Source organism: Apis cerana, linkage group LG8 (assembly GCF_029169275.1).
Source record: "Apis cerana isolate GH-2021 linkage group LG8, AcerK_1.0, whole genome shotgun sequence".
NCBI classification, from domain to species: Eukaryota; Metazoa; Arthropoda; class Insecta; order Hymenoptera; family Apidae; genus Apis; species Apis cerana.
Window position 1 is genome coordinate 10,794,160 of NC_083859.1, and position 12,969 is coordinate 10,807,128.

Genomic DNA, 12,969 nt, shown 5'->3' on the forward strand with positions numbered 1-12,969 from the left:
GATGAGGAAGATAATAATAATAATAATAATAAAAATTACTCGCGATCTAATACTTTAATTAATCTTTTTTCAAACAGCTGTCCAATGGACCAAGAAAACTAATTAGCCTTTGGACAATTAAAATGAGGAGAATCGGCAAAGAATTTCGACCGAATAATCTACTGACATTTATTAAAACGTGAATTTTAAAGAAACTTGGAATGGAAGTTTTAACGAAGTTTTCAAGAGTCTAACGTGACAATTTTTCCAGAATAATTAGCGGAGTTTCTCGGATATGATTAAAAAAAAAAAAAAAAAGAATCAATTATGAAAGAAATATGTTTACCACTGCAGGGCGGTCTCGTCCTTCTTAATAAACAGGGTGTAATTATCGCAGTTGATGCGAATGCGGATAATTTACGCGCAGCCGTGTGGAATAACGACACCCTCGTCGTTACATCCACTTCTTTTCGAAAAGGAAGCAGATTCCTGAATGTGCGTCACTTCTCAGATTTAAATATTAACGATAAATCGCTTAAGAACGTGAATTTTAAATGATCCTGATTTAAGAATCGTTGAAAGAATTCCCAGATTAAGAAATACCATTGAACAAATGATGAACACGACACGTCGTTTCAAAGAATAAAACGTTAAAATTAGAATTTGAATCTGTGTGGAAAAATTAAGGATCGAAACAAAATTTCTTTTCATCATTGATATGATAAATCGGTGATATTTTCGAAATTCCTACCTTCTGCAGTGCGTAGGGGCGACAGGCCAGCTTCTTCTGGTCCTGAGAATGATGGCGGGGGCCCTAGCGTGGCCCACGACAGGCGCCGAGGTACGTCCCTGGTTCCTCTTTCCCCAGAGATGACCGCCGCCGCCGCCAGGCCCGCTTCCGGTCCCCCCCGGAATTCCTGGATGGGGTCCACTCTCGCTACACGCCCTCCTCGAGAACATTTCGCGCTTCCTGTCGTCGCACTTCATCATCTTTCCTCCCTTTCCAGTCCAGCTATTCCTTCTTCCCTTTTCTATATCATTCACCGTTCCCTTCTCAAGAGAGGAATTCTCGAGAAAGAAAAGATTTAGAAATGCATGAAAAATGGACACACCCGTGGGATTCAAGCTTGACTCTGGTAAGAAAGTTTTTTTTCGTCAACGGTTCTTCTCGAAGAGACACGCTTTCTTCGGCAACTTTCGCTCCATGTCGTTAAAAATCTTGTAAACACCTCGGCCAACCATACCTCTACCAGTTTTTCTTCTGTTCTTTCAACTTTGTTAGTTCCTTGCACTTTTGAAACTTTTTCTAGTGTAGAATTAAATTTTCAAATGTAATTCTTAACACGTTTTAAAAGTTTGGATAAGTTTCATCCTCTCTATCTAGGATTCTTTTAATTGACACTGAAAATTATTCGATTTTTACTTCTTTCATATATTTGGGTGTATTATTCTGTAGCTACGTAGTTTTATTGAAATTAATTTTTCTGTTTAGCTCTATGTGTACTCTTGTGGTTTTTCTCTTTCTAATTTTATAAGAAATATTTTTCTAATTATTTTCAATTTTAGAAATCGATTTCCACAAATACATTTTATTGATATGTTTTCATCTTTTTATTTCACTTTTTGAATTTTTCATTTTCTTTATTTTCATCACTTTTCCCTTTGTAATTTCTTTCTATCTCATCTATTAACACTTTTGAAATTTCTTTTTTTATCAAATTTAGTATTTTTTTTCAATTTTTGATATTCATTTCGTCACTATTAACTTAAAAATCACATTCGAAGTAAGTTTTTTCATTAAAAAATATTTTTTATCTCTTTTGAGATTCGAACCGAAGATCCTCCGATTTGCATTCAAGCGCCGTATTATCTTGACTACCGTCACTTTCTTCGTTCGATGTTTCTTATTTTCGTTTTTAATAGCACAAATTTAATTTCTACCGATGAGAGTAACAATATTCCTCGTTCTTAGCTTCTATCTATATTATTTTGGCCCCAAGCGGCGAGAAATTAAGATAAATTGACCGATCAAGTTAAATTCTATGGTTAATAGGAGTTTTTAGAAAAATTTAAAATTTTTCTGTCAATGTGTTGGACTCGAAGTTTTTCCTACTACTCTCCACTCTCGATAATATCGTGAATCCCAGCTCTAATCTAACCGTTGCTACGTTTGCTCTCGTTTCGAAGTGTTGCTAGTAAAAACGTTTTAAAATCGTGATAAGTAAAAAAAGCGAAATTCCTTGGTCCTCCGGAGAAAACTCGAATATACCGATGAAAAATTTTTAAAGAGGAAAAAGTAGTAGATCGTTTAATCTAATAATTTGAGAATTAAGCGTTAAGAATATTTTAAATTTATTTAATTATATATATATATATATCTCTTTAAAAATTTTATTTATATCCACGAGAGGTAAATATTTTTTTTTACATTTAATAGATTATTTATTAAAGATTTTTAAAAGAAGAGAAAAATATCACGCTACGATCTTTCGATCGATATTTACAATTTTATTCTTTAATTCGCATAACCCTCGTAATTTCGATCATAATTTTTAAAACCCAATTAACATTCAGCGCTGATCACTTTGAACTCGTAAAATTTTCCACCATCATTGGATCATTCTCCTCCTCTTCCACTTCCACTTGAACAGGCATCTGTTTCGCGATCTGAAATCGTAGAACCACGCTTAACTATGAACCTTTCGAGAATTTTTCGTGCCTCTGTAGACCTGCTGCTGTAAAAGCTGGTGACACTTTTACTTCCAATAATAAATATTCTCCATATATATCCATTTAATGGATCGAAACGTGACAAACGCTTAATCCAAACTAATCACAGCTCTAAGATTCCTCGCTCTCATCTCAAAATAATCCTTGCCATAAGCCAATACGAAGCTCTAACCTAACCTAATCGATTGTCCAACCAAGCTTATACAGCTTAAGCTCTCGTAACGTTTGCATAATGGGTGGCCAGGATTGGAAAGAAGAAAAGAAAAAGGGAAGAAGAAATCTCTCTCAGAGATGGAGAAAGGAATAAGGAAAAAGATTCTTCACAAAAGAAAGCTTGGTCAAGCTTTAAAGATTTTGAAGTGGATGAAAGCTTTTATTGTTCGATCTCTGGACTTTGTCCACTCATCCCTGTTAACTTTTCTTTCAACGAAATGGACGTTGTTCGAAAGAGGGAGATTGAAATAAGGGAGGATTCCTCCCTACTTGTAACCAGAAACTTAACACCTCAACAAGTGGTTGAATTCCAGCCCAGGATCTACTATAGCTTGACTAGATCAGACCGAGATTCGAAGGAGAAAAGTTTCGACGAATGTGTGCATTAATTCTGAATTCGATTTGTTCGAGGTTAGGTATTAGAGTGTTATCTTTGTGAGAATTGAGAAGAGAATTCGAAAAAGAATGACATGGAGTATGAATGATGCGAAAAGAGAGCGTGGAGTATCGAGCAGTGGATTCAAGATTATTGGTTAAGAGATATTGGTGGGTCGATTTATCGAGTTTCTGTCGATCCCTGAATTGAAAAGGGAAATCGTTTTATGTGAGATTTATTGAGAAAATACGTGAAAGCAGTTTTGAAATGTTTGCTCGTTTGGATTAAATGAATTATTGCAAATAGTACAATTATTGACAAATTGAGAATATTAAATTTATGTATATATATATATGTTCTGAAACACGAGACGATATCCATTAACGTCAGCTATAAGGATTGTTTATTTTCACAGAAAATGTGAAAATGTGCCGCCACTTTATTATGCGAAACTATACTGTAAAGTTGATAACGAGAAGATTTTTCATGAATAAATGAATACTAAGTGAAAACAACTTTGAGAATTAACTCGTTTTTCCTTTAATTTCGATCGCGTGACTTTATTCACCCTCTGAATACTTCTTTCAATTTCCAATCACCAGAATTCGACGTTAATTAATCCCAATATTAAACATCGAAATAAATTATTATTTACAACGAGTCGATAAATGTTAATTTTTTACAAAATCCTGTTGGGAATGAAAAGTTGGGAGCGATGGCGCACTGCGGAGAGACAGAAAAAATGGCGAATTGTGTTTCTTTTTTTTCCCTTCTCGTCACTCCTCGTGAATTTAAAACGAACACCGTTATCGCAGCCAGGATTTAACCTGGGTTTGCATTCGAGGGTGCAGAATATTGGACCTCGAACGATTAGTATCCGAAATACCTTCCCTTTACTGTCTAAACTTCTTGAAAGCTCGATGGATGTATCCTGTTTTCGCGAGCATTGGAATCGAATATTATTGGTTTAACGCTCTAATTTGATTGTCTATAAAATTGAACAAACATGGAGAGGATAACGCGATTACGTCGTACATCAATGTCACGTGATCAATCAGAAATAAGACACCGTAATAAGAAACTTTTATCCCCTTTCTCGAGACAAATATCTCGATCGAGGTTGAAAGAGGAAGGAGGATTCGATAGATAAATAAACAAGAGATTTATTTATCATGGAAATAATTATTTGTCGATTCTCAGATTCTTTTTAAAGATGGATAGATTTAATCGAAGCTACGAAAGGATTGGGTCGAGACACGACAGCGAGGTATCCGGTGACAGACTATCTCGCAAACGATGCACCGTAAAAGAAAATGATACGAAGGTTACGACATCGAATCAATTGGCGGTAAACGAGCAATAAGCGCATCGAAATGCCATGTCGAGGATAGTCGCCATTAAATTGCTCTCAATCAAGCCTTCTTCATACTGGCGTCCGCCTTCACGGCGTCGCAATCTTATTCTTTATTATCGTGTCATCACTCGTGAGTTACACTTTCGATATTGCCAATATAGTTCTAATCAGAAAATGGACGGTGACAAGAACAATTAGCTGAATTTCTTTCCAACTCGCTCATACGATCTTCAAAATCAAAATTCTGCGAATTAGTTTACGTTATTGGATATTGGGAAATGTCTGCCTAACCTAACCTAACTTTTCTAACTCGATATCGATATTCCCAGTAAAACACTTTCATAGGAATCACTTTTCATTATTGGACATTGGAGAGTGTCTATTTGTCTTTCTAACTTGTCACTCGTGTCCCCAATATCAAAAATTCTCGATTCTACTTGCAGGAATTATTGGAAAACGTCTACCTAACCTAATCTTCTTAGCTCGATTTCAATATGTCTGCTGAAACTCTCGACAATTGATTCTCAAGAATTACTTTTCATTATTGGAAAATGTTTATCCGATCTAACCTCACTTTTCTAACTTTCACAGGACTTTTCATTATTGGACATTGGAGTGTCTATTTGTCTTTCCAACTCGTATTCCTAATATCAAAAATTCTCGATTCTACAAGTTGCAGGAATTATTTTTCATTATTGGATAAAGGAAAATGTCTACCTAACCTAATCTAACCTACTTTTCATCATTAAACATTGAAGAATGCCTATCTAATCTAATCTTTCTAACTCGATATCGATATCCCTACTAAAACTTTCACAGGAGTCACTTTTTATTACTTTTTATTATTGGAGAATGTCTATTTATCTTTCTAACTTGTCGTTGACATTTCCTCAATATCAAAATTCTCGATTCTACAACTTGCTGAAACTCTCGACAATCGATTCTCAAGAATTACTTTTCATTATTGGAAAATGTTTATCTGATCTAACCTCACCTTTCTAACTTTCACAGGACTTTTCATTATTGGACATTGTCATTCTAATTCGTATCCCCAATATCAAAAATTCTCGATTCTACAACTCGCTAAAACTCTGGACAATTGATTTTCAAGAGTTACTTTTCATTATCGAATATTGGAAAATATCTACCTAACTTAACCTAACCCTTGTAACCTAACCTTCCTAATTCGATATTCCTAAAATTCTCATTGATCATTGATTTTCAGAAATTATATTGGACATGAAGAGTGAAAATTTTGCTATGCCTTTTTTTTTTTTTTGCTAGACAGCAAGAGCAATTGACCAGTTTCAGTTTCTCGAATATCGTACCGTTTCGTTGTATTTCATTTCATGCCAAGATAGAATTTCTAATACAAATCCCTCTCCCCTTTTAGTGGCCAATATCGTTCTTGATCACCGAGAAACCGACACGATATATGTGTCTAATAAAGTTTTTCCTTTTTTCTTTTATTTTTTCTCTCTAAAGCCGGAGATTAAACATTAAAGAAATTACGGCTCGTTTAAAAGTCACGCCTTTCGAAATACTGGAATTTTATTTCTCGAAAAGCACCATTCCATCTTATTCCGGATTACAAGTTCCGGTTGCAGTTACGTTCCGGCGTTGCCTCGCATTATTCTTCTCTACTCCCCTTCGGATTTTATGAACGGTATTCGACGAATTTGTTACGTGATTTTCTCTCTCTCCTCTTTTTTCTTCTTTTTTTTTTTTTTTTCTTTTTTTATAGACATTGTTGTATCTTCGTTTAAACGCGAGAAAGGATTTTAAGAAGTAATGCGGTTCGCTCGAAAAGTTTGAGATAATGGAATAACTCTTCTCCGGCGGTTATTCTATGAAATGAAGAAGAATAAAAAAACTTTTTTAATAAAAAGTTGGCGAGGAATGATCACTGCGCGCCGTTAATTATAATCAACCGTTTAATTATTAAACAGGGTGCAAGATCTATCTTAAGCTAATTAAATCAAGCTGTTTTAACAGAAGCCTATTAAAATCTATCCGAGATATAAAAAGGTCGGGAAATTGATGAAGAATTCGATGTACATCGATACACGAAGAGCGTAACAACATATTCTTGGCCAACTCGAATTTCTCCTCTTCGACAATTAAACAACCTCTAAAAAGAAAATCTTCCTTCTAAAAAGACTTAATTAGAATCTTGTCGACTTTGTATATAATTACGTTCCAACTCAATATCTATAACAAATAAAGAACAACCGAAGAGCAGCGCCATTCATGGCTAACAAAATTGAAAAGCGTTTGAAAAGGGAGTTAGAAATAAATATTGTGGATATTTTCGATTCACCGTAAATCGAAAATTCTATTTCGTCCGTCAAATATCATCTCTCTCCGCCCATCCCCCCTCTCCTCTTCCGAAAAATCATTTTCCAAACGATTTCGCGCAAACGAATCGCAAAAAAAAAGAACCATATTTCCCTCCTCCCCAATTTTCGAAATAATCGTTTTTCGAGAATCGATTTCCTGTAAACACTAGAAAAACCACAGCGACACTGAGGAGGAGGAGAAAGAGGGAGAGAGAGATTGTCCTCGATTCGCTGTTTCAAAAAAGAGAGAAGAAAGCAACGTCGAGAGAAAAACTTTTCGAAATCGAAATATCCTCGGCTAATTGCATTTGTCGGCCGGTTGATCGAGAGGGGGAGGGAGGAAAACCCGGCGTATCGTTTTAAACGACAAGGAGAGCCACCACCACTCTGATCGTTCATTCGTTTCGATCGAATCCCCCTTTTTCGCGTGCCGACAAACTATTCGCCCAATTTCTCCCCCAAATGATTCTCGCGCCACGCTATCATTTCCGTTTTGGAAAAGAAAGAAAGAAAGAAAGAAAGAAAGGGAAAAACAGGGAACGACTCTTCGATTTCGAATTTTTTTCGAACGAGATCGAGATCGATCCGTTTTCGAGGCGAAAATTTGCGAAGAAGAAAAACGAGGATGGTTGGAAAAAAGAAGGAGGATAATTAAATTATGGCAGATCTGGAATGTATTCGTTCCTTCTTCTGTGTGTTGATTTAAAAATGGAACGAAATGGCAAAGGGAGAGGCGGAGAAAATCGATGTCGAACGATGTGGGAGAGCAAGAAATTTAAGCTAATCTAAAGTTAATCTGTTGATCCGAGAATGGAACGAAACACGATAAGGACAAAGAGGAATGGATGAAAAGGGAAGAAAGAAAGAATCTTAACGACGATTAATGTCCGAGTGTAAGCACAGTGAAACCTCAATCTGATCTAGATTAATTTGTTGATCTAAGGATAGAGCAAGATGAAAAGGGGAGGGGGGTGGGGAAGGAGCATAGAAAGAGAAGAAAAAGGAAAAAGATTGTAACGATAATTCATGTCCAAGCAAAAATTATGATCTAAATTAACCTGTTGATCCAAGAATGGAGATACAATAAGGACGAAGAAGAAGGTGTAGGTGTAGAAAAAAATGAAAAAAAATTTTAACTATAATTAATGTCCAAGTGAAAACAGTAAATTCAACCTAATCTAAACTTAATCTGTTGTTTGAAAAATAGAAATAAAGGGAAAAAGGAACGTAAAAGTTGAAGAAAAAGATTATCCTAACGATAATAAATATCTAAATGAAAAATTAACCCAATTCAATCCAAAAATAGAACAAAATAAAGAAAACAAGAAATATTATCCTGACAATAATAAATAAGTTCCAAGTGAAAAGTAAACTTAATCTAGTTTAAATTTAATCTGTTGATCAAAAATATGAGATACAATAAAGATGAAGAAGAAGGTGTATGTGTAGAAAAAAATGAAAAAAAAATTTAACGATAATTAATGTCCAAGTAAAAACAGTAAACTTAACCTAATCTAAATTTAATTTGATCCAAAAATATAAATAAAGGGGAAAATGAATATAAAAGATGAAGAAAACGAAAAAAGATTATCCTAACGATAATAAATATCCAAATGAAAAATTAACCCAAAAATAGAACAAAATAAAGAAATCAAGAAATATTATCCTGACAATAATTAAAATTCCAAGTGAAAAGTAAACAGTAAATTTAACCTAATCTAAACTTAATCCGTTGATTCAAAAATATAAATAAAGGGGAAAATGAACATAAAAGTTGAAGAAAAAGATTATCCTAACAATAATAAATATTCAAGTGAAAACTAAACTTAACCTAATCTGTCGATCCAAAAATAGCAATAAAAGAAGGAAAAAAAATAGAAGGTGGAGGAAAAAGATCGTAGCTAATAATATCCAAAGAGAATCAAGGTCAAAGTGACCTTAATTTGAATTAATTCAAATTAAGTGAAAAAAAAAGCAGTGATGCAAATATTTCTAGTACTCGAAAACCGTCCCAGGATAGCAGTATACCTTTTTTTCCACGTGAAATGTTTCAGTCGAAAGGACATCGATGGTGAGAACTTGTATCTCTGAACTACAAAGAAAGAGTGTCTCGAGATAGAAATATAAAAGAAAAAGAAAAATAAAGAGGGGGGAAAAGTCTTCCGTGTCGTAAAGATTTTCACGAGGGTAGGGAACGCTCTCTAAGAGGGTGGGTGGACCCTTCGCTTGGTGATCCATTATCTCGAAAATAATTCAGAGCGAAAGCTTCGAATTGCGATGATCAACGAACAGAAACTCCCTTCTGACATTTTTAATAACGAGAGATGTTAGATGCGATTACGATTCTCGTTCGTTCGTCCGATTAACTTTTCTCCCTTCCGAAATTTATTTACGAAAATAATTAGCAAATTTTCAGGAATCATTTCGGATAAATATACAATTCGAAATGTTTATTAAAATTGCAATTAATTATCTCAAAATTTATTTATTAATTAATTCTGTATCGATTACCTGTTTGTGATTGCGTAGAATTTTTATCAATTAAATTAATTGCTAAATTGTTGTGCTTCCAAGTAATTAATAACATTCCAAAATTTGTAAACGCGACGAATTTTTTCATTTTAAATTTCATTCGCAAATTCCGAAAAAGAAATTAAAAATAATTGTAAAGACAGTTCAGTCGGGGAAAAAACTTTATTCGTTGAGAGACATAATTACTCGAAGGAAGAGATACAGAGAATATCAAGATTGATGCAAACGCGTTGGATGTAACGAAGTTCTTTAATCTCATAATAAAATTATTATTATTACGCGAAAGGAAAAGCAATGGAATATACTTCGTGAAATTTGTTAGCAACATTTCTTGATGGGGGAGAACGAGGGGCGTAAGAAGAAATTCTTCTTTTCATTCTCTTCGAAAGAAGAAATAAGAAAGAAGACGATTAATTATGACAACTTTATTAACGCGAAAATATAACGAGAAAATATAAATTTCGCACTGTTGGGACGCATTGATGTAAAAATAAAAAAAAGTTTCTCAAATTCATCGCGATAAATTTAATAATGAAGAAAAGTGTGATTCAAGTTCCTTAAATTTTACGAGAAAAAATATTTAATTTGCGATAACTTCGATATTTTTTTATTATTATTTTTAATCTCGTTGCAATCTCTTTTTTTTTTTTACTTCGAATGACGTCCAGGAAAAAGATCGGTTGATCTTATCTTCTAATTAACGAATAAATAGAAAAGATATAAATTTGCATCTAATTACAAACTAAACTTTTGCAATTAATTTACGTGGTATATGTATATATAATCCATTTCTCAGCTCGTGTACGTAAGCTTGATATTCTCCATGGTCGACGATGCGTGAGTGCATGTACCGATAACATAAGCCGAACATTTACGTGAGGGATGAAGATGAAACCATTAGATGTGTATTATACGCTACACGAATCGATATATTACCGTGTTACAATATTTCACGAAGTTAATTCCATGCCATGTACCATGTGGTATGAAAATAAAATTTTATCACGATCGTAAATCTGAATATTTTTCTCCCTTCTTTTTCCTTTTTTTTTTTTTTTTTTTTATTCTCTGTCCCAATGACAGACTAACTTAACTAAATGGCCTGGTTGGTGACTGGAAAAGAAATCAGCTTTATCAAAAAATCTCGCGAGAATGATGAATTCTATACGCATAAAAAAAAAAAATGAAAATGCGGAAGGAAAAATTTTTAACGATGGATCAAACATTTTTCGATTAAACATTGGATCAAAATTTTCAATTAAAAATTCGACCAAAAATTCGTCTTATTATTATTATTTCTCGTGACATTTATATTTCAACGTTTTCAGCAAAAACCTTATCGTAAAAAGCTATCTGAACGTGCGTCACGTATACGCCATGTTAAGTTTTGTCTTCGGTCTGGATATTTTCTCCACCAAACCTGGCGCAAAATATTCCTTAAATATCCACACTTTTCGTTCACGTCTCGAGTTTTGAATTTCACTCTTCCTTCGATGTCGCGTATCTCATTCTAAAATAATAATTTTTTTCAACGGAAGAATAAAATTAAAGGAAAATTATTAACAACGTTCGTCTTTCGTCACGATTTGGTTCGTGATAATGAGTGGGAACATTTATGTCGTTTAAAGTAACAAATGTCTATAAAAATATGTATACTTATATAAAAAATTTTATGACACAATTACAAATGTCTTCGAAGTTAATCTGTCAAAAGTTTTCATTATTTCTTTTTTTTTTATTTTCAACAAAAATTTTAGAATTGGCATCGAAAAAATATTGTTGTATATTAAAAACATGTCGTGCTATTTCTGAAACGACCTTTGCTTCCTCTGTGCCAAGACAAAAAGACAAAAGAGGAAAGTAAATATATCACAAAGAACTATTTTTCATTGAAATTAATCAGATGTAATGATTTTTGATAGAATTTAAACTCTTAATCTTAATATATTTCTCTTGTGTCTTGAGATTTTTAAAATCTGATAGGTTATAGCATAATAATTTGCAATACTATGTGATCAATAAATAAAAATATCATAAAAATTATGTCTCTGATTTAAGAAAAAGATTTGAGTCGATTCGAACAATTATTGTAAATTTCTTATAACAATATGATTTAAAATTTTAAGATTAATTCGAACAGAAACAAAAATATATTCAATCTAAAAATTTCTCTTGTCTCGTACTTTCGAACTTTCGAGGTTTCAATGCCTCAAAGTTTCGAGGAAAACTTTGATCTAGTTTCCCCTAGATAATCTAGGGATTTATTAGCAAAAATAACAGTATAACAGTTTTAATTGAAAGAAAAGTAGGTAACATCGATCTCTTGAATCTAAAAATAAGTGAGAAAAGAAAAGAGGAAAAATAGTTGGTAATGTTTAGGGATCCTACGTGACATTACATATTTGATGAAAGGAGGGTCATTAATTCGTTCTTCGCTGGCGAGATTCGCTTGAGTAAATTTGACGTCCTTTCACGACAAGCTTTAATTTAAGCCATTAGTTTTGCCGCGGTGAAGAGTAGGCTGGAGTGGAGAAAAAACAGGATGTCGATCGAGGTTCGAACGAAATCCAAAGAATAGAGGCTCGTGACGGCTCGACGACGTTAAAAAACCTAACCTAAAACTCCGAAGAAATAGGTTAAGTTGGATGGAAGAGTTGGATCGTAAAGCAGGTAAGAGGTAAAAATTTCAAGTTTCAATACTTGAAAACTTTTGGAAATTTGATGTTCGAAGTTTATAAATAAGAAATTCGAAAAAAAAAAAATATTGGAAAAACAAGTATAGTTAAGAAAAAAGCGGAGAAACTTTGAGGATGTTCATTCGTCATTGGATGTAAGAAACGTAATATAATACTTCGTATAGCTCTGAGAAATAAAGAGTAGAGTTAAATTAGAACTGAAACAAGAGAAATCAAGGGTGATGGGGTCAAAGTACGGATTCGTCTTGGTCCTTGAAGAATTTTTCAAAGTTCAATAATATCAGGGGATAGAAATCAGAAATTTCCAAGTTTCACAATGGAAAGAGCTGCACAAAGTTTAAAGTAGAAAAGTTCCGGAATTCTAAAACGCTTAAAGTTTACTTAACTTGCTATTCGGTTTAAAAAACTTCGTAGTTAAAAGATTGTACGAGTTTATAAAGCCTCGAGACGTGGGCTGATTGGAATGTTTCCAAACACCGTACAATTTCGAGATATTCAAATGCATATACAAAAACCGATATTGCAAAGTTCGAGTACGAGATTGAAAAATGATGGAAAATTCTGGACAACCCGTGGCACGATTTTAATCTGATCATCGATTCAAAAAGTTAACAAAACTCGATCTCAGTTTTAAGATTGGTGTATCGATCAAGTTGGAAATTAACGATACACGTGGAATGTTATTAAAATCGTTAGGAGAAGGGGAGGAGGAGAAGGAAACTCTCCGAATCTTACACGAATGCACAAATT

General features: G+C 33.6%; 1 long non-coding RNA gene across 1 annotated transcript in view; it reads right to left on the bottom strand.

Moving 5' to 3' along the window:
* Positions 1-1,482: 1,482 nt before the first annotated feature.
* Positions 1,483-12,969, bottom strand: part of LOC133666624 (uncharacterized) — a 36,982-nt gene continuing 25,495 nt past the window's right edge. Inside the window, exon 2 of the long non-coding RNA XR_009831009.1 lies at positions 1,483-2,646. This is a non-coding gene — a long non-coding RNA (uncharacterized LOC133666624). The remainder of the gene's footprint in view (positions 2,647-12,969) is intronic.